At 39.1% G+C, this 23,391-nt stretch overlaps 1 long non-coding RNA gene and 1 other non-coding gene across 2 annotated transcripts in view; both read left to right on the forward strand.

Moving 5' to 3' along the window:
• LOC110157011 (uncharacterized) overlaps nt 1-13,456 on the forward strand; it is a 31,332-nt gene extending 17,876 nt beyond the window's left edge. Inside the window, exon 3 of the transcript XR_008633374.1 lies at nt 13,347-13,456. This is a non-coding gene — a transcript (uncharacterized LOC110157011). The remainder of the gene's footprint in view (nt 1-13,346) is intronic.
• A 1,167-nt stretch (nt 13,457-14,623) lies between these two features.
• LOC129411630 (uncharacterized) lies at nt 14,624-21,001 on the forward strand. Its single transcript, XR_008633394.1, has 3 exons — nt 14,624-14,950; nt 15,454-15,551; nt 19,386-21,001. It is a non-coding gene; the product is annotated as an uncharacterized LOC129411630 (long non-coding RNA).
• Nucleotides 21,002-23,391: the final 2,390 nt, after the last annotated feature.

Consider the following 23,391-nt stretch of genomic DNA (forward strand, 5'->3'; position numbering starts at 1 on the left):
TAATTACCATATTAATGTATACAAGATTCACTACTACATGCTGAGGATTTCTAATTGTCCTTGTTAGCTGCGGCTTCTCTGTAAAAAGTTCATAGTGTGATTGATAACATGCTTTAGCTACTTTAGCAAATGAGTGCTCTTTAATTGCCGCCTAGGCTGGTAATTGGCTAGTAGCAAGTCTGACTGGGGCCATAAACGCGGTAGCTAACTAGTGGTTTTAACCTTAGGTAGCACCGTAAAAGGTAAAGCAGAGCCCTTATGTCCTTGTGTGGCTTGTCTTATCAGCGAGATGGCTATCAGCGCATACTTAGCGTTATTAGCCGTGTCCAATTAAAGAGGCTGGAGACATGGAGCTCGCGAGCCAGTGAATGTTTGATCTGAGAGGCCCTGTGTTCTAAATAGTAATTGTATGAAACAGTTTGTGCGATAGGTGGCTGCTCTAGAAAGATAGGAGCAGTAAGAAATACTAAGAAATAACTAAGAAATGCCTCTGTAGTTCAAGGTTATAGCCAACAAACAAGCAATTCACTTGATCTATTCTGCTGGGCAAAGAGATTTGTTGATGATTATGTTTTAAAAAGTAGTATCCAGGCATTATGAGAATTGGATGTTTATAAGAAAGGATATGAAACAAGTAAATGAGGCATGAGAAAGCCATTATTACCAGTTTTCTAATAATGCTGTTAACATTACTCCATTGTTAAATAGAGCCCTTGGAGACAGATAGTAGATTAAGCCATGGCATATTAGTCTGTGGAGGATGGATGTTGTACCAAAACAATACATGGCTCTAACACATTGACATAGGCGCTGGAGAAGAGAGGCCAGAGGGAATCCTGTTGAGGTTATCAAATCACATGACCCTTACGAAATCCAGAGGGAAACACTTCTTACAGGGTAAAAGATAAAAACACAACTGTGCAGGTGTGTGTGTGTATGTATGTGTATGCATGTGTGTGTGTGTGCGTGTGTGTGTGTGTGTGCGTGCTCTGCAAAAGGTAATATCTAAGTATGTAAGTTCAAATTACTCAAATTAATAAGATTTACCTTGATCTGAGTAGATTTCACTTGACAAGTAAAATGATCTACCACTGGATTAAGTATTTTTTTTTCTTAATTCAAACAGTATATGGTTTAGTTTCTTATTTTAAGTACAAAGAGTCATTGTTTTTGTTATCTTCAGGGTAACTAGATATGTTTTTCCATTGGTAGATAATTTTACTTGTCATGTGGAATTTACACAAATCAATATAATATGTTCTTAATTCAAGTCAATTTAACTTGGCCAGATTTTAGTTTTTGTAGTGTGTGTGCGTGTGTGCGTGTGTGTGTGCGTGTGTGTGTGTGTGTGTGTGTGTGTGTGTGTGCGTGTGTGCGTGTGTGTGTGCGTGTGTGTGTGTGTGTGTGTGTGCGTGTGTGTGCGCATGTGAGTGTGCGTTAGTGTGTGCTACAGTCACATGCACAGGAGCTTGGTCACTTAAGGCTGACTGCATGCTCTCATATTGTTTGTTATGTTTGGTTTTAAGGGGGAACAGCAACGCCGCCTTAAGGTCTGTACGCAAGACCAAAACAGACCCGGTGCCAATCGTAGGAGGTTAATCTGGGTTCTGTGGAAGATGTTCATTTGTGTATGTGACACAGGGGGACCTGGGGGTGGCTAATCTAAAGGGTATTAGCTGTTAAACCCTATTGCATGCTGGGACATCGCTACCCCCTCAAGAGTTCGAGCAGTGCATACAGACTTGTCCACGGGCAAATTTCCATGCATGTTTTTTTTTTTTTAGCAGTGCATTACGACATGGAAGGGTGACTGAGACAGAAACAATAAAGGAAAATAAAGCAAGAGGTTGAATGAAAATGGATAATAGTAGTGGAGAGAGATAGGGGTTATGTTAGGGGAAGGGCCATTTCACAGCCTGTTGTTGTGCTGTTTGGGAAGACTGGCATCTCCATAGCAACACCTGCTGATGTTACCTCCTGACCCACTCACTTGTTGAAGTCAATTTCTCAATCTATTCTTTGCCATGTGAATATATAGACGGTGACATATGCACAAAAGCAGGCACACTGGCTCCAGTACGGTCTACAACTGTGAAATCATGTCTAAAGCTCTTGAGAAGCATGAAACACTTACTGGAGGTGCATTTCATGCTTGGCCGAACGCAATCGGATGACCAGATATGAACTTTGTGGCAGCCATTTTTGTAGTCCATCTGCACTGACTAGCCACTTTATTGGATATGCTTGGTCTAAATGTATAAAACCTTAATTATACAATCAGACCTGGTCAAAACAAGCATCAGTATGGAAATAATGACATTAGAGGGCCCATATTACAGTATTTTCTGATCTATGTTATAGTGTTTCCTCATCAAAAAAATAACTGAATATTTTATTTCAATTCACACATGTTTAACAGAACCCTGCATATTTAGACTGAGTTTTTCTCTCAAACTGAAAACACTCCACTGTTTTTAAACTCCATACACCTTTAGTGAAACTAAAACAAAACACAACTCCAGGTATGTATTTGATGAGGAAATATTATAACGACATTATAACATGACTTAAAGCTCACTAGAATCCATTTTATGTAATATAGGACCTTTTATATGGCTTGGATGTTAATATTGTTCAGGCATTTGGTGTAAATGCTTTATTGCTCGTGGTCACAGTAGAAGATTTGTAATTCCATCATGTGTTACTAATGTATGTAGCTAGTGTGTGTATCTGTCTCTGATATGATAGCATCCCATTAGGACACAATATACCATTCATACAAGCTGCTTTATTCTAATAGTCCTATACACACTGTTCTTTGACTTCACGACGCACACCCTAGATATGTTAACACACATGTCCACGTGTATTATTGATGAGAGCGCACGCGAAAGGGCTCAGCAGATTAAATAAAAATGCTAAAGGCCGACAAGGGGTGCAGATCACTCATAAATTATTGGCAAGAATACTCTGCACCAGGGAATCTCAATTTGAATGAAAAAGAGGTATGAGTGGGAGAGAGGGAGAGAAAGAACATAATACCACTGATCTCCTTATAGCACATCATGACACACGCCCAAGTGCAAACAGGACATATACTCTCACATACGGACGGGGAGAAAGGTTAATGCTCAGTCTCTATGCACAACAAGTCTTTGATTAAATAGAGATATACAGTACCTGATTTTTACTGTCTTATAAATCACTTTCATACCATCCATCAATTAGTTTTTAAGCATGTTTCATAACTTCAGAGACCAAAGTGGAGTTTGTACCTCATTACACTAACTAGCATGCTAAAAGTGCACCAGTGTTACCTCCTAGATCACAGCAGATAAAAACACTTTATACTACATGCAAACTGCACTTTGCGGTCTTGTTTTGACCCTTTTAAAATATACTGGAGCAAAACAAATGTCACTTTATTATTACATGAAAAAAATCTAGCACAGTCACTTCAGGTTTCAGATTATACTGATAGAAAGTTAAATTCAAGTGTAATATTACCTTAAATAAGTACTGTGTAAAGGTTCTAACCAGGCTGTGAGTAGGAGTAGGAGTAATCCTACCGTTAAATATATTCACCATGAGCTGGATTGAGATACAAAGTTCATCTAGTTCAAGGGTGAGTGCTGTTTGAAACACAGCTCCCTTATATGTACAATTTTGTCCCAAACATTCAAGCCAAATTATAGGAAACAGTGTATTCTCAAACTCAGATAAATGAACAGGGTTGAGCAAAAGAAAGGGCATAATCATTGTTCACTTTGTTGTGTGCAAAGTGTATGTTTTGGCTATTTTGCTGACATGAATGACCTTCACTGTCCATCTTGAACTCAGTGTATCAGCCATACCTTACATGTAAATCCCCTTTCTTTTCTCCTTGCTTTGTCTGCTACAGTCTATCTGGCCGCTAAGTTCTCCTAACGCTCTGCTGATGTAAAAATCGATGCACGGGTCATCAGGTTTCCCTTGTTGGCGGCCCCTCCCCTTCCTGCTCGCAATTTAATAATGCCCCTTTAAAGGCAGTGTTTAAGCCCCGGCAAGCGATTGTTTTGTCAATACGACCTCCTTTTACGAATGTCTTAAAAGCATAGAGTGGGAGAGAGTGAGGTGGTGTCAGAGGCAGTGGAGGCTACTTAGGAAGAGGCAGCAAGGCATGTACAGTATACGCTGGTTATCAGGTTACTAAATGGATGTGGGGTTAGGGGTGAAGGAAGTGGAAGATGGAGACAAATTGAGCAGTATTTGTGAATAAAAGTCAGTTGAAATGGCATGCCAGACACCTTTTACAATATAGTTCTGTTGAAAAAAAAGGCTGTAAGAAGTCTGTTTTTGTTTGGATGAAAATTGTTGATCTTTTTCCACATGCAGATTACAAGGAACAGAAATACAAGTATACACATTTTTGTATTTCTGTACTGAATGACATAAATACACTTTGTTTTTCTCATAGGAGCATCTTGCTTTTGCTTTTGACCCATGCTTGAATGTGGTTTTGAGTAACCAGTAAGAACAGTGGGTGATAGCAGTGTAGTAGTGTTATGCTTTTGAATAAGAGTCGTGGAGGATTGGCCAATTGTGTAACTTCCAATTAACAAGATAATTGTATACTACTAGGGACTGTGTATTAATGGGTATCTAGTAGTAGGTATATCAGTTAATTATATCTTTGCTCGTGTTTATTAAGTATTTATCAAATATTATGGATGATTATATCACGCAACTATTTAGCCATTAACTTTATTGTGAGTCAATCCCCTTAACCATTTCTCTCAACCTTTTTAGTATCATATGGATGTTATTGGGCATTATCTTAACTATTATCTTAATATGCATAAATAAGTGCTTTATAAACACTACCTAATACCTCTTATCTCTAACATACCAATTACCATGTAGTTATAGATTAACATGTGGTCCCTAAACTAAAGTGTTGCCAAATTTACACATTTTTAGGACGTTACAGTGGAATGTTTATTTTAGCTTTAAGTGTTTCGTTCTATGGTTCAGTAGCTGACTCATGGAGAGAGCAATGCCGGGACATGCTCACCTAAGTCCTCTTCTTCTTCTTTGGAATTAATCACAGTTTGGACCATGCCCTAGAGCAGACTTGGTATCCTCCATACTTTGTTTTTTTCTTCTACTGTTTTCTTAAGCCTGAGTGACATTACCAGCTAATACCTCATACTCTGTCTTGCACAAAACGCGACCTCACCCAAATATTTCAACATGAAGCAGAAAATGTGTAATATGCCTTTTAAAACATTTTTGTTCTTGTTGTTACCAAAAGCTTTTTACAGGAATTTCCAGCTTGTGCAGACAGGAACGCGTCTTATTATGTCAACAGAAGTGTGTGTAGGCTTGTGTGCAGATCCGCATATATGTACCCAAAGAAGGTCTATGAAGCTAACTACATCCCCCTCCTCCCTGGTTGTCTTACATCACAGTGCAGCGCCCCGGGCCAAACCTGCATTTCTCCCCATTCACTCCTTCGGTCCCTTCTATTCCACCCCACACCAGTCCTCCTCTGCTTTTCAACCTCCTTTTGTAGGGGGCAAGACAGGAATCCAAAATATAAAAAGCACCAGATCGTGAATACCAAATAGTGTAGTGTTGGGACTGCGCTTGGCTACTGTCAAATATAAGGAAATAGAATAGTGAGATGCTGAACACTGCCAAATGTGAGCACATGGTTAAAACATGTTTTACTAGAACTGGTCCAAAAACAATAAAAATATGAATGAGATCAGGCAACTTTTATCATTATTAAAAACATCAAATATATTGCAGTTTTCAAAAGCAAATTTTCTTCTTTTCTGTCCTGATTTCTGTTCATGACTCATGTTACTTCTTACATAGTCAGAGATGGAAAAACTACTCAAATGTCCCCAATATTTGTTCCAAGTAGTAGTTTAGATAATTCACTGCACATGCCCATTGTACTAAATGATCTACTTATTTAATTTATGATGACATTCCCAATTGAAAAATAATCTAATCAAATCATATTTTTATGCCTAATTTCTAACCTAACCTGTATGCCTGTCACAATAATTATAACATCGACTCATCGTAATATATGAAAACAATATACTTTGGGGCTCAATATTTATCGTGAAGGCTTTGTCTTTGCAATAGTAGGGAGATTTTACCCTTTTTTATGTGATATGGTAAGATTTAAGATGTAGAGGGTGGAATAATTAACTTAACTATTATTCACACCTACTAACCTGCTTATGACTGACTGTACACAATAGGTGTCTGGAACAATATTTTTTTAAATCAATATTTATTGTATACGTTTTCTTTGCACGGGAGGTTTTGGTTATGGGAGGTTTTGGTTATTTTGGGCTATAAGATAAGATTTGAGCTATAGCAGGTTGAATTAATAACTTCTATGACTCATTATAGATCCATGATTTTTTTTTTAAAATATTGTACATTTAGAACAGTTTTTGAGTTCAAAATTTGTTATCACGACTCATAACTGCTGACTCCAGACAGTACAGAATGGGGCCTGTAGTATTTTTGGACAGAGACTGAGCACAGCACGATGGGGGAAGTGACATACACATAGACAGGATATGACACAGGCAGCGCGGGGGGATTTAGGTCAACCACCAAGCTGTTTGAGTCCACTGTCAACCCTGTCAGCAATGTGGGCACCGCAGGACACTGTGGTCATCTGCCTGTGTGGGGAATACAGTCTATCCTTTTCCATGGTCTATACGTGTTTACTCGGCACAAAAAGGTATATTTACATTGAGATGAGCATGTACAGTAAATAAAAGCCCAAACCAGGCGACTGCTGCTGACAGGGAAGCTACAGTGGCCAAAGATGCACATATATTTTCAATCCAAGCCCAAAGGCGAGAGGACAGCAGAGTGGTCCAGTGTTTGTTTGTTTGTGTGCATGCGGTGCCAGCGCAGGGCGGCCATGTTGTTTCTGGGTGAAGCCAAACTCAACGCCTTTCTCTCAGACTGGGCTTTGGTGGATGACTGTCTCTGTGGGAGTACATATTTAGGGAGTACATTCAACAAATATGAGAAGACCCACGATGTGTTTGGTAATTTAATATTTTATTTCTGGTTTTGCTAGTCAGCATATCTGTCCAAAATTAGGCAAATCAGCATTAAAGCATATAGGCTTTCTTGCAAAAAAAAAATTAAAATTCACAGATAATTGATGGTTCATTTTGTAGATGTATTACCATCATATATTGTTAACTTTGTTGACTTTATGAAAACAGAAATTTAAGTTACACATCGCCAGACTTATAGCATACTGCTTAACTAAATTTTGGCCATATTGCTGCTGTATCAGTACATGTAATTTGCCCAAACTCAACCAATCAGAAAAATTTTACAGCCTCAGCCTTATTGACATTGCAACAAAATACCACTCCTATCTATAAATATAAAATTTTCCTTCATTCATTTACATTGCTATAATTTTTAGTGATGTAACGATATCCAACCCTCTTGATACAATATTCTCATGATATCCATCTCACGGTACGATATTTATTATATATATATATATATATATATATATATATATATATATATATATATATATATATATATATGTGGAGGCAAAAAAAAAAACCTAAAACAAAAACAGAGCAAACAAAAAAACAAAATTGTGAGTATACTACTTTTCTCTCATCACAATCCAAATAATTAAGATCTAAAAGTGCTTCATAACAGTTATTTCATGTGGATTGGACTGAAACAAAGCAAAGGATCATGGTCTATGTAGTTTTTTAGCTGTTGCTGCACCAAAACAATGAATTTAAGCAGACACACTTGAGATTCGCTATATTGTGATGGCCCACAATATTATTGTGAGACTTTTGACGATATGATATCACAATATTTCGATTATTGTTACATGTCTAATTATTTTGTATGAATCACATTTATGTTTGATGATTAAATAATATTATTATAATTGCTTGGCAGTCTATAAATACCATTGCTTTTGGTACAGCACTTGTTTATTTACTGTAAAGAAAAGGCTTGCCTCTACAGAGTCACTGCAGTTGAATGAACAGTAGTGTATCTCTGTGGCTCTAGCCCTCACCTGTCAGAATGTGTTGAATTGTTTGGCTTTATGTGTAAGCATGTAGACTGTATGTTTGCATGTAGACTCACATAGACCGCCACACTTAATTCACAGGTAGCTTATATGGGCTGTGTTTTATCCCATAGAGATTTGAGGGGACATGTAGAGGCTGTTTGATATTTCTGAGAGCCTCCGGGGAAAACCGTGTGAATGGGGGTTAAAAGGGAACAGGCAGGATGTGTGGATGGATTAGATGGACTGCACAGTGCCACTTGTTATTTTCTCGTCATTTTGTATTCATAAAATTATTTCCCATAGCGATTTTCTGAAATATGCTTTTTGTTTATTTTAAAGGTCCTAGAATATTATACACAGTTGACTATTTTGTGCGTTTAGCCATGTTAGAATATTGTTACCTCATCAAAAATACACACAGAGTTTGTTTCATTCTCACATGCTTAACACAGAAAACAAACACTCTGTTCCAATTTGTGATCTCATGTGATACTACAGGAAGTGCTCCATTGTATTTTTAAACTCCATAAATGTTTACTCGGATCATTGGATAATTTCAGCCCTGGAATTGCCAATCTCAACTGAAATAAAGGTAAAAGGTAGCTGTGAACTTGAAAACAACAGCTTCATGACATCAAAAGGTGGAACAGATAATTTTGGAGATGTATATAGGCTAATAAAGGATTACTCAAACATGTGTGAATGAAAAAAACACAACTCCAGGTATGTTTCTGATGAGTTAACAACATTATAACACGGGTAAATGTTCACAAGAGTCACTTTTGTATGATATAGGACCTTTAAGGTAGATTTATATTCACTGTATTTACTGTGGTGAGCATTAGTTATTGATACAGCCACACAGTGACAACTTGATGATAAGGTGCCATTTTCATTTGCCAGAACCTGAATGTATCACAATGCCTTTAATTCACATTGATTGGCAGTTTAAGGGAGTGTGTGGTTAGGCAGTTGTTTTAAGTGCCTCTTATTTGAATGCATATATAAACCTCTGTTATGTAGTGATGAAATATAACTGTCATTGTGGATAGTGCCTTTGTGAATAATGTGAAGTAAATGACTAACTACTATGTGCCTATATTACTACTACTACTCCTACTCCTACTACTACAACAACTACTACTACTACTAGCCTATGGTATTACTCCTACTAGCCTATACCGCTACTACTACTAGCCAATACTATTACTACTATTACTATCTACTATCACTATACTACTGCTGCAACTGCTACACTAGGAGTACAAGTACACGTGACCAGGAGCACTTGAATCGTGTCTCTTTTAGCACCTCTGTCACATTGCAATGCTGTGTGTACTTGTGTTCCAGTGTGACTCATATTACTAATAAAATATATTGGCTCTGTTTATGTGCAACAGAAATTGAGACTCACATGAATTTAAATCAACGAGCTCACGGAGTAACCTTTTGTATATCCAATCTGCATCTTTCCACTGCTCGTTATTAAATTATCCCCTAATTGGTCACGCAACAAAGGCAGCTGATGAAAAAGACAATTTCTTGCTTTTAATTGGGCATTTCACGTGTGCTTGGTGTACACCTGTGTGCGCCTCTCTCCGCTCTAGGGCAGTTTGTGCTGGTGTGTGTGTGTGCGCGTCTTGGGTGTAATGAGAATGGGACATTAGCAAGGGCTTGGCAGACTGCGTCGCAATCAGTTCCACTCTTTCTAGTGAAGGAGGAGGAGGAGAGGAGCTATGGGCGATTACTCCAGACATTTCACAACGATAAACAGACAAAAGCAAAGAATGAAATCAGAAACTTGGTAGCAATTAAATAAGTCAGTACTCTATGTACAAGTAAACTCTTAAAATTAATATATTAAAACATTTCCTAAAATTAGTGCAATTTTCATAGCAATTATTCAAATGACAATTGGAATGAGGAAGAGTCTTATAATGCATGAATAGAGTAAATGACTGAGAAAACATAGTTAGCTTGGAGCACCTTATCACAGGACCATATATTGGACTTATAGCTATTAACAACAAAACTCAAGGGATTTATTCGAGCTATCATCGCTTTTTTAACTTTTAGCATACTATAGTACCACTACTGATGTGTCGCCAAAATAGCCCTTCTATTGTTGCGTGGAGCCCAGCTGAATAGTGCTGCTCATTGTGTTGTGATGAGAGGCAGGGGAATGAACAGGCTATAAACACTGGCCCTATAGCACCCAGGGGTCGCCCAAAGGTGAAGCCCTACTCCCTCTAATAGAGCTCTCTGCCTCTCTCTGGCTCTGTCCATGCTGTTGTTCCTTCGTCGTCTCCCCTCTGTTGGGTTATTAACGGTCACAGCAAGAGGGTCTGGTTGGCAGACGAGAGCCCCTTGGTCTGTCCGACTAGCCATCGCCCGTCCCTGGCTGCTATTATGAAAGGCATTTTATCCTTTGTTCTAGGCCCCATGGTGCATCTGGCCTCCGATATGGGGACAACGGGAACAGGAAGCCGGGACAGGCGAAGGGCCATGGGGTTAGGATTTTTGTACGTCTGCATGCCATGTTTAATCATATAGTTCACCACTGGAGGGTTGCTATGGGGCTTTATAAAAAGATACCTTAATAACCTCAAACTAGATATTTTTTTATAATGTAAGGCTTGGTTAATAAGAGTTCAGATGCTTAATTTGACTATCAACTTAAAATTAAACAAATTAAATCACTCACAAAGTCATGACAAGTTCTGAAGTTCAATATATCGCTGTTAAATATAGCCGATAAACACTAACATGGCAACTGTTTTATGCGACTGACACAATAAGATTTAAGATTTAAACCACAAAACTACTCTAAATGTTCCATATAAAAAAAAAAAAAAACACGAGCTGCAATAAATAAACAGCAGAATAAAACACTTTAATACTTGGTTTGCATCTGTAATGATTCATAGAAGTTATTAATTTGACCTTTTACAGCTTAAATCTTATTACCCAAAAAGTTCCAGTAGTGCAAAGAAACTGTACACACAACACATATTGACTTTATACCATCCTAAGTCCATGTAATAATTATCATGACAGGCTTACTAACAACAGAAAACTAGGCCACAGATTAAAACTAGTATATGTGAACATTAGTTACATTTGTCACCATCTTCTTTAGGTTCACACACAAGACCATAAAAGGTAGTCGGTACGAACAGAACTGTAGGTCAAAGGTCGTGGCTGCCCTGATGGTGACTTCATCCTTTTATCTAAAACTGTAGTAAGACATACTCAGAGCGAGGCAAAAAAATCAGGATAGGAATGCTAAGCCCTCCATAACCACCATCCCATCCATATCTCTGCTATAGGCCAATAGAACAGTGCAGAGCGGGGGAGGACAGCACAGGGCTGAGGGGGGAGTCGTGAGTGGTGATAAAACTCCAGACGTTCTCTCATTTGATGGTGCACTGCCATGTCCAAGCATTCTTACATTCCTCTTTCTCTCCCGCTTCAAATTACTCATAAATTATATAGAAAATGGCACAGATACTTTCATATAAATTTTAGTTAGTTATGACAATTTAAGGACAAGTCACCAATAGGCCAAGGATAGGATTTAGTTTTTGAGTGGAGTTATTGCATTTACATATGGACTTAAATGAGCAGAAGAGACTGTTAGTAATAATTCATAACCAATTTGATTCATAAGGTTCTGAGTCAAATGAAAACTGATTTGATATTTTTACCTATATATTTTATTGGAGAATTCATTATTTGTTAAATGCATTTCATATCTTATTTATTTTATTTTATCAGGAAGTCCGATTGAGATTGCATATAATTTCCCAGGCAGTCCTGAGTAAACATTTACAATGAATAAATTGCATATTAAAATGTACATTTCAATATTTGTTGACCCTATAGTCAACAAGGCATTCAGTTAAAACAATTGCAATGGTCTGCAAAGATGACAGATATAGTGTTTTAAATTCACTTAAGGGAATTCAACTATTTAGTTTTAGTTGGTTTATGTGTTCCATAAACAAGGGTCATAGAATCTAGCTTTAGATTCTTAGCTTCAGCAAGGTTCTTAGCAAGTTCACCACATGCATTTCTCACCTTTCCCCTTTTAAAGCCCCTTTCTTTGCTCCTTAAATGCTCCATTTTAGCTGGAGCAGTCCCACCATTGTCTCCCCTAAATTCGCCTAATGCTGCCCTCTTTTTAGAGATGAAATGGAAGTGTCCGGTGAGCCAAACAGCAGGAACACATAAATCAAGTCAGAAGCCCCAAGAGGCCTCCCTCCTCAGGGTCATTACAGGTCAAAGGGTCATTTTACAAGGGGTGAGGGCCGAGTAAGGCCGGGGTGCAGGCTCTGTGAGGGGGTAAAGAAGACTGTGTGAATGAATGTAGGGGAGACGGAGAATGCTCAAAGCAGAGGATTTTAATATGAGTGAGTGTTTGTGTGAGCGCGCACGTTAAATGGTCTAACTGTGGCTTTTTATGAGGGGTCACGGGGTAAAGGGGTTGGGCCCAGGGTACGTATGTAGCATGCAGTGGTCCTGTGAAAACACACACAACTATATAGACTAAAATAAACCTCTGCTGTCTCTCACAAGCCAGTCACCTGTCCATCTCATGGATAAGATGTTTGAGAGTAACCTATGGCAACAGTGAAAGAAAGTGTGGTACCACCATGTGTAAGTTTATTAAGAATGATTCAGGCTTAGTCATATGTCAACTAAGGGGTTAGGAGTTAGGGTTTTAATCAAGTAGTTACTTATGAAGCATGAATCATTCTTAATAAACTATTTGCTCATTTGCTCCTGGTTTATTAAGACTATTAAAAGTGTACTTATTATAATACCAGTTACAGGAATGTTAGAGTAGCCTATGGTAACAACAAAAAGAAACATAAGAAATAGTTTAATTCATGTTGATAAGTGAATACATTTAGTTTCATACTTGAACTAAGCAAGTTGGCTCCACGTGTTACAACAGAAAATCCTGTCTCGCAACATAAGACCCCAGTATTTAGACCAGGCTTGGCAAGTTTGCACAGGTCCAGCTCCTCTGCAATTTGGAAGACAATAGTTATTAAGGTTGTAAAGATCTGACTTTCTCTGTAGTCTTTAGGGGATTTAAACACTCATGGTTGCTAAGCTAAAAATTCTTTCGACATATTATACCCTCACAATTTGAGTTGGCGTTGGTTTTGTTTTGGTCTTTGGTGCCAAGATTTTGTATGCATGTTTTGTTGGTAAATTTTGCTGACTGTTTTGTTTTCTTTGTGTTTTTTAGGTTCATCAATGCCCGGAGGAGAATAGTCCAGCCTATGATTGACCAGTCAAACCGTGCAGGCAAGTCTCTTATAATTTCTAATGCTGGCTTTTCTAGTCTCTCTGGTCAAAGCAGTCAACAGCCCATGCACCTTGAGGTCAATGTGGAGAATACAGGAATTATAGGGAACACTTTATATTAATTCAGAATGAAGAAAGACTTAATCCATAATATTCAAATAGTTTATTGGGAAAAATTCAGGCAGAAACTACATAATTAAAGGATTATGGTTAGGATACTAATTAAGTAGTAGCTAAGCCTGAATCATTCTTGATAAACTTGTTCATCATAAGATAAATCTTTTTTAATGCTTTGTTGTGACTAATTATGGTGTAATTATTATAGTGTTACCCATTTTGAATTTAATCACCCAAGTACACAGGTTAAATAACTATGATTGGGATCACAAAACTTAACCCTTTCCTCACTTATTGAAAAAATTAAAATTCCCTTGCCTTTTAGCCTAGCTCAGACCAAAACATAAGGCACGTTTCTTTTTTTGGATGACCGTTGTTTGGCTTCTTGGCTCCAGACCTGTTTTTAACCCGACCCCTCCCACTCTCCCATTTGTGCCTGTTCGGGAGAGGGAGAGAGGGGAGTCCCCCGGTGCACGGCTTGGTTTGGACTGCTGTAAACTTTATTACCTGTAATAGGGGTCAAAGTTCAGGGTGGCATTAGGGGCGCAGTAAAGTTCAAAGACATTCAGTGGGGCCAAGTTTTTGCTTTTGCTTGGCTGACCCGCATACACAGCCCCAATCGGAGGTAAGTGGATTTCTATGAGAGCAGAACAATGGACGCAGGCAAAACCAAGGAGCCCTCTCAGGTTTCACTTATCGTCGCTGCTCAGTTAAAAGCAGGATTTATTAGATTACGCGCCCTCTGAGCCCAGTTATGAAGAAGGACTTATAGAAAGCAGCAGATTACTGGAAAACTGGTTTTGAGGAGCATTACGCACAATATTAATACTAGAATAATGTTTAGGAAATATCTCTCTCTTGTTTTACACTAGTAATGGGCGATACAAGGGATTTTAGTTTCAATCCAAGCAACTGAAACTAAAATATAAGCAATACAGTTCATGAATGTATTTGAAAATATATATTAAAAATACATTAAAATGCTTGCATGCTTTTTGATACCTCAGTGTCAATATTTTGGCATTGATGGACTTATCACTATTTTACACTTGAGTATTTGTTGCAAGTTATGAGGGTTTTCTGTGATGCTGACCACACTGTTCAATATTTAGATGCATTTGAATGTGCCTGTGTTGTTTCTAGTTTATATTGGGACATAAACTCTAGTCTTACTTAGTCACTTTGACCCTAAAACACAACAGAGGCCTCCATGTGCGTGAACCGACCAACAGATGATCCTGCTTCGGCCACTGAGCCTTAATTAAAAGCACTAATTGACCACTCTGTCCCCTCCCTCCCCATCCCTCTGTCCCTCCCCTCCTGTCCTCCTCTCCACAGTAAGTCAAGGAGCTCCCTACAATCCAGATGGCCAGCCAATGGGGGGCTTCGTCATGGACGGCCAGCAGCACATGGGAATCAGACCACCTGGTATGGCTTTCTCTCTGCGTCTCTCAAAACTTTGCCTCATATCTTTCCTATAGTCCATTAATTATTAGCGTCATCATTTTAGCCCAAGCGGTAGCATGGCATAGTCTCCTAGCCCAGACATAATTCTAGCAGGTGTGTGCAGTCACATTACACAAGCTTCTTCAACCACTTAACACAGTCCTGGTCGCTCTCTCACGCAATCAGGTTTAATCCTTAAGTTTGTCCCTCTAAGCTTCTCTCCACCTCCTCTTCTATCCGCTGTTTTTAAGGATTCCCAAGTCCTATCTAACGCTCAAAGTCAGCAGGTTTGGATCACTTGCCAAGACGACTTAACCCCCACCTCACCCACTAGTGCACCACGCCTAATTCTGCAAGCTTTGAAAAAAAAAAAAAACCCTGTTCCTTTGCTATGCTGTCTGTCAAGTCTCACTGTACTTAGCCTGGTAGTGTATTTGCTCTTGTATTATCTATGAAAAAGTTAACATTTGAACCTTTTGTTCCAGGTCCAATGGGTGGTATGGGGATGAATATGGGTATGGAAGGTCAGTGGCACTACATGTAGCCCTATCCAAGTGCCAAGCATCGCAACACGAAGGGGGATGTAAGTATACACATCAAACACAGGCTAAAGATTAAGAAATGCATGACTTCTGTAATATATTTTGGACAAGGTGCACTATGTAACTTTTTGGTTGAGGGTTTGTCACCTGCTTGTTTCTATGGATATGCCACAGTATGACACTATACAGCTCTACTTTACATTTATTAAATTACAGCTGGTTTATAGCTCAAAAATACCTGAGCGAGGTTGCCTCTCCACAGATCTGACTTGTAATGTTGCCTAGTTTGGACACCATGAATGTAGAATGATGTAATGCCATATTGTGTAATAATGTCTTCATGTGGAAAGTATTTGACGAACCATCCACCAGAAAAGTTACACAATGCACCTTTAATAACAAACCAGGAAGTTCCATAAAGAATGTTTCAGTCTGTCACATCTAAGAAAGTATTAAACTGCTGGTGAAAACAACCTATGCAGTGCCACAAGAAGTAAAAGGTGCAGTCTTTTATTATATATTTGCATTATATGAGAGAGATCACTGTACATTGTAAAAACTGCCATAATGTAGTGTTTTACTTTTTCTCTTGATAAAACCTTGGGTCCTTTTTGTAATCCTGGCTCATTTTTCTGTGTTGCTGTCTCCCATTCTGGTCCGGTGATAAGGGCCTTTGATCACAGCCCTGGACTGTGTGCGCAGCAGTTTTACATATCCACAAGATACAGGAATAAACAGTCTTCTTACAACAGGGAGGACAGGGCAGAGTGGAGGCTATGAGGCTTAAGAACATGAGAAAAAAGACTCAAATTGCTCAAGAGAAAAATATGAAAGCTTTATCAAATTTAGGGATAAAACTTGAAAACTAAGAGATACAAGTTTGATTTGTTGCATTCACAGCCAGTTGTTGTTGATATAAGAACAAATTCATTAGCTTAAAGTTGGCTACAGCTCATTCTCCTGCTCTTACATTCTTTATAATTTAGCTCATTCTGTAAAAAAGTATCTGTGTTGTTATGCAAAAACATATTTCTCTCCTCTCCTTAATCTGGCTGCCTCTGTGTGCCTCTCTCACCTCCTCTCACTCTCTCTCCACTCCTCTCTCCCTCACTTTCTCTCTCTCTCGCCCCAGGGCCAAATAGACTCCCACATAATTCTTGATGTATACCGGCGTGCTGTTGTCACACTGCAGACTGTGTGTAAAAGGGCTATGGGTCCTATAATTTCAGAAAACCATTGTATTTTTTATGTTGTTCTACTTGCACCTGTGAGTACCAGTCCTGGCCATATTCTGGATATATAAAATGTAAACATTGTCTGTGTGAGTGTGCACATGCGTGTGGTGTATGTGCACTGTAATAGGATTACTCTTGGCATAGGAAAGGGACATAAACTAGTGCAAAATGGAGGCACTAGCCAGCAGGATATGGAGCTTAGCTGGGCCTAATTGACTAGATCCAAATTAAATATGCCATCAGCAGAGGTGTGACCAATGGATTTGACTTATTCAGTTTACAAAAATAGAGACCATTAACCCTCCACAGAAAGTGCATACGTGTCTGTACGTGCCGTGTTGAAAATGTGCCACCCTTGTTTCAGCCCCAAATGTCCAGAACCAAAACAAAGAGCAGAATCTGTGGTGCAATGGAATCTCTCAGATTTGAAATGCAGAGACATGCTAATAAAGTGTGGTGCGTGTGTAGCAGACAGCTTGTGTATGTCTGTGTTTGTGTGTAAACACAAGGACTGTTTGGTCGTGTCCAAGCAGCCTCTCTCCACCAGCTGCTAGCCTTCCCAGCAGACCTCGCTTTAAACAGCTTCAATTTGCCTGCTGAATCTCGTAATTGGGCCACCAGAGGAATCCTTCGCGAGACGGAGAAGCACATAGAAAATGAGCCGACAGCAGAGAAAAAAAAGACTAGAGAAAGAGGGAGGGGCCACAGGAGGAGGAGGAGAGAGGAGTAAATGGCACTGAGGCGACTGGAAGAGGAAGGAATGAGGAACGAGCACAGCAAAGAGACTCACTGAGAACTGCTCCTAGAACTACTACTACTACTACTACTACTACTGCTGAGGGTGCCTGTCAAATGTGGCACTTTCCTTATACGGGCTATTCTTTCATGACCAATTAAATTAATAGGTTATTACTGGAGGCTGTTATCTTATTTGATTAAGAGAGCACAGGTTCATTATATTTTATAAGCCATTTTCATTATGGCACTGGCGATTTTGCTACTGCAGGGCTCAATGGAGCGGTTATTGTGTCTGCGTGCTCATCCCTGATACAGAAGGTGTGCCTAGCAGTCACACAGCAACATTAGTAAAAACTAAAGCCAATTAGTCCTGGTCCTGCTTAGTGAAGAGCGTAATGCTTTCCACCCAATGATAATTACAGAGCTTATATCCCCTTGTGAAACAATACACCTGTCAGCACAGATGAAGCCCGCTCAGTCAAGCAGAAGTGAGCCAAGCCTTTGAAAGTAACTAGAATGACTACGCTCTGACCCTTAGCCCTTCTTCCTTCTTCCTGCTTTGCTGCTTCTGCTAAATAAGCCAATGGTGACCCTCTCAAACTGTAATTCCCAATTTGGGGACAATAGTTATCACATGCTGAACCCAATAATGGCATGAGGATATGGAATTTTTCCCCATGCAGCGTTTTTCCAAAATGTCGGGCAGAACGCTTGAGTGCACACCGCTGTAACCCCTTTGCTGCCAGTCTCTGCTGGAGACCCTTTGTTCCAGGATCCATTGCACCAATCATTAAGCACAAATTTGTTAACCTTTCTCTGTGGGGTCAGAGTCCCTCCCCTTTGCCTCCCCCATGCAGCCATCATCACCTACAGCCTCAACTTCCTTTTGTGCTGGATGAACTTTTACTGTTCACAAATACTATATAATCAAAGACTCCATTTGGATGTTGTCTTCCTTCATGTTTCCCAATTGATCCTAATGCAATTCCCCTGTGGAGACTAGATGTTATTGATTGTCTTATTAGGTAAAGCCTTATTAACACATGTGCTCTTTCAAGGGTTTGCTTATTAAACAGAAGTCCTCTCATTCTGGAACGCCGGGTCTGCCACATGTTGTAATCTGCTGAAGTGGCTTAAAATTCCTACTGTCTGTTTTCTGTTGATAAGATGTAAAAAAAAAAAAAAAATGCCCCCATAGTGATCCTGTTATCTGACTAAAAACTCCAATAGCGATCCCAGGTGGACAGTTTGGAAATGATGGCCCTTGAGTTTGTCCCTCTACCAGCCATCTCCTGTTAAGTTTTTGTGTGGTCCGTGGTGGCCCTATTGCTGTGTGTACGGTGCACACGTGGATTAGCCCGGGGCACTTTTCAGGTGACGGGTGGCTGTGAGTCGCTCCTATTTAGTTTCGGAAAACAATGGCGGTGGTTCCACAGTGGTGACTCTCCACCTACACAGAGGGATGGCATTCTATTGTTGGGTCTAAGGAGAGGAATGTAGTCAAAGAGACAGCCACAGATAGGTTTCAGTGCTTTGTTTTTGTGTGGTTGTGTGCAAGACAGATGCTCAAGGGGTTTTAATCAGTGTGCGAAATATTTGTTTTTGTTTACTTTTCTTATATCGTCATCGGTTTCAACTTAAATGCCCTTCCAACTCTTTCTGTTTACCCGATCACAACAAAAACATGTGGTTTATTTTGTTATCAACAACTTTTCCCTGTTTTAATAAAATATTTGGTCGTGATAGATCATATAAGATTAATTAGATACAGCATTTTGTTTTTCATTTTTCTCACAGCCTTAGACATGTTTCCTATTGTTAAAACACTGCTCCTCATTACTCACTCAAAATGTCTTAAGCTAATTGCTACAAGCTAATTGCTGTGCTTCTGTTTTTCCACAGAAATAAACCACCAGGGGATCACCTACTTCCCTGTGGCCTACTGAGTTTGGAGCAGGACTTCTATCTTCAGGACAACACCAGCCAAAAACAACTCCGTCTGCACCTGTCAGGATCTTTGAACATGGCTGACATTTCCTCACTGCTTCGAAACTGCCTTCAGCTCCTGTCTGCTACTCCGATCTCAAACGCTGTGGCTCTGGTTTGTTGTGAGGGCACTGATCATGGCCTTCTCCCTTAACAGTGATTGCGATGATCATACTGAAAAACACACAAGTCCACAGTTGCCTGCATTTTGGGAACTGTGAACCAAGCGATATCTTCTTGGCTTCATGGTGAACTAAGGAAACTCCCGTTTTTGGCACGAGGATATGGACCAAGGAGAAAACAATGTCTGTAACTGACAAAGACACAGCAGTGGTGCCCTTTAAAATGATTGAAATACGGAGGTGAAAGAATTTAATTTTTAAAAGTATAACTATATCAACCCTTTGGGAAACGAGCTGAGACAAAAATATACTGTATACTGTTGTAAAATGTGGCTGGACTCTCACATGGACTGGGAATTTAAGTATTGTAAATTCTATTGTATTGTTCTGCATATTATGTTGTTTCTAATAGATTTTTTAAAAAAGGATGTGAACTTTTTCTCTTTTTTTCTGGTTTATTTTCACACCGTATGTGTGCTGTACATGCATGGGGACCTCTGCCCCCACCCTGACTCCATTGGATCACAACAAAGAATTTTTAAAGCAAAAAAGTGAATAAATCAGAATATGTCATCCTTTTATAATTCCCCATAGGCATTTATTTAAAAATGTCACTGCTCTACAGTGGCAAACATAACCCAAAATATGTCAGAGATGGTGCTATTCAAAAGGATTTCATGGAAACAAAAGTACCATAGACTTCAGTGTGTCTTTATGACAGAAAAACACTCAGCAACACATGGACACTGATGTGAGGGAAGTCCATACAGACATAGTATATTTGTTTTAAATGTGGAAAGTCACTTAATTACAAATAGCAGAGCACTGAGCAAACCTGCTCCCTGGCCCAGAGCATAACATGTCACAAAAATAGCTCTTCTGCACATTCACTTTTCAGTTTTGGCTTTTCATAATGGAGAATGAATAAATCAACATCGTAGGATCATTTTAAATGCAAAAGTTCAACTTAAGTTTTCTTCTTGGTGGTCTTTGAGATTATTAGTATTCTAATGTATTTTGTGTCAAATGCTGAGCCTTACAGGGCCAGTGGAGCTTCCTCTCCCAGTCACACATGTAGTCCAATAATGCCAATGAAAGCTAAAAGCAAATGGCTATAGAGTAACGACTTTACATTCAACATAGTTCTATGTGGTAACGCTGATTTACAGACAGCCGAATGTAACACAAGAAGAAGGCAGGGAGTGTTTTGTGTGTTTGTGTGTGTGTGCGCGTATGTAAAAAGTGAGAGGTGCTTGTGCGGGTTATACTGCATTGCTTCGGACATGTATAATAACACACATCTTAAAGGTTCCTTTGAAGAAAAACATGTTTCTTTTGCTTTTACTTTGAAGGGGTATATATTGTACATTTGTGTTGTAAATAAATACTTTTGTTCAAATTACAGAAAAATCTCACATTAATACAAAAGCCGTGCAACTAGTTTGACAAAGATGTTTACATGTTAACAAGAGGAAGCAAGAGGCCCATGAATTCTTTCATAGGAATATGCACTTAAATTACTTCTGTGGAGAGTGTGCATACCATACGAGGAGCAAAGAGTGCAGAAAATGTGTTGAGTAAAAAGGGAATTATCTCTCACTTGAGTGTGAAACCTCTTTAGATCAAATCACTGCAAACATATAAATTAGTTAAACCCTTACACCTTGTTGCTCCAAGTTAGGGGGCGCTCCTCTGTATGTCCCACTGACTGTAGCCTATATATTTATGTCCTCTTCACTCAGGAAACACAAGAACAAGAGAAGACCCCGAGTCGCGTTTTCTAATTGATAAATTTCAAAGGAAAAAAACAACTCCTGGATTAGCGAACAAGAGCGAGTCTGTTTAATCCACAACAATACGCGCGTATAAATCAATACTTGTACCTTTCGCTCTGTTCACATACAGGCTACTATTGTACTTTCACAGCAACGGCCCAACCGAACGCTATTTGCGCTAAAGTAATAAAAAAGCTACTTTGAAAAGCTGGGCGACGTTTTAATTGCGTCGTCTTTCCTCCGCCATGGCTGCTTGGAAAATCCACCGCTGTGTGTAATGTTGAATTCCTGAGCCAGTGGCCATTAGAAGCTGTGGAGACGAGAGCGGAGCAGAGGAAAAGAACATGCTTGACTGCCCTCTTTAGGGAGCTCTGGTAACTGTTCGGGTAAAGGAGGCGTTTGGAGATGGCGCACGGAGGAACTCAGCCCCACATATTTTTACGCACGAAAATAAATCTGGAAGGTAAATCAACAGAAGTCTGTGACAGGGTGTGTGGACTGTTAATTAAAATTACGAGTGAGGAAAAACTATATTAAAAAATAATTAACACTTTACAAAAATGTCTAATTTTTGCAACAACTTTATGTGAGATGTTTTTCACAATTTTACGCAAATTCAACAAGAAAGTAAAAAAGGCTGCGGATTTGCATCAAGGCGTATGTTTTTCTAACATTAATATCAAAAGGCCTTTAAAGTATGTTACCAACCTTTTTTAAGGTCAATCAATCTTCAAATTGTCAAAGGGACTACACAATTAGTTAACTCTTGATGATATTAAAATTTCTTTTAAAAAAAATAATTAATTAATTATTAATAAAATAATAATAATAATGTCATGAATAATAATCAAATGGCACCATGGTCCTTATAGTAAAGTATTCATGTTTCATCTGTTGATATTCTATTTTTATATTAAGAAGAAAGAAAAAAACATATTTGAACATAATAATGAAATAACATTATTTGTTTTTATTTTTACGTATTTGATGCATTAGTATAGTCGAATTACGCTTGACCTATATTTCCCATGCGCTTCCATTTTGAATGCACTGTTTGAATTGAGATGTTTTAAAACAGTTCAGATTAATGTAGTATTTGAAAAGGCCGTTAATAATATCCTAAAATGGAGTGTGGAGTAATAAGCAGAGTTTGCGAGCAGCGTGACCGCGCAGTGAACTGTCAGCGTAATGAATGGTGCAGAGATGTGTTCCAGAGCTGTGGAGGTGCCCTGACAGGCCTAGTCTTCCTCCCACAACAACACCGCTCAAACACACAGGCCTATATTTATGCTCGTGGTTCCAACAGGTAAAACAGCGAGCCTCGTGCCTTTTTACTCCCTACAAGCCATGACAAATCCAGCTCCTGGTGATTGGAGGATTATTAATTCAATCGTTATTGGTTGCTGCAGCGCTCAATCTTGTGCCAGGATTTCAGGCCTAAATTAAAGCTGCAGATTTTTTAAATACAAGAAACCACAATGGGCCTTTATCCTACACATAAATAATTAAAGCTATATATATATTATACGTTTTTTATAACTTGTGAGCAATTGCAATTCAATGTCTGGATTTTGATCTCCACATAGAGATGACTGGAGATCATTAAATGGACACTTGAAATGAAACTTTGTCACAATGTCCATAAAATCACAGAGACAACAGCAAACAATCAATAAGCCGTCGTTCCAAAGAGGAAATCATTTCACAGGAAATATATGTATGACCCACATGACATGTCGATATTTCAGCAACTTTATAAAATCAATAACCAAACCCCAGGCTGAGAAAATAAGAAAAGTAAAAGTAACTTGAGACTTGAGAAAGGTCGCATAGCAGCTGGCTCTAAAACAAAGAGTCCACAAAGGGGAAGGGGGAAAACGGCAAAAAATGTGTTTGACTGTTGAGAGAAGCTGGGGCCATTTTGGATGTCATCTGTCTCCTTGGCGACGGGGCCCCGGCCCTCAAAGCCCCTTGGGCAGCGGGGGATTGTTTGAGAGGAGCCGCGCTATTTTGTGCAGCGTCATT

The sequence above is a fragment of the Boleophthalmus pectinirostris genome, unplaced genomic scaffold, assembly GCF_026225935.1.
Source record: "Boleophthalmus pectinirostris isolate CB_2022bp ecotype Guang Dong unplaced genomic scaffold, ASM2622593v1 HiC_scaffold_5, whole genome shotgun sequence".
Classification (NCBI taxonomy): domain Eukaryota; kingdom Metazoa; phylum Chordata; class Actinopteri; order Gobiiformes; family Gobiidae; genus Boleophthalmus; species Boleophthalmus pectinirostris.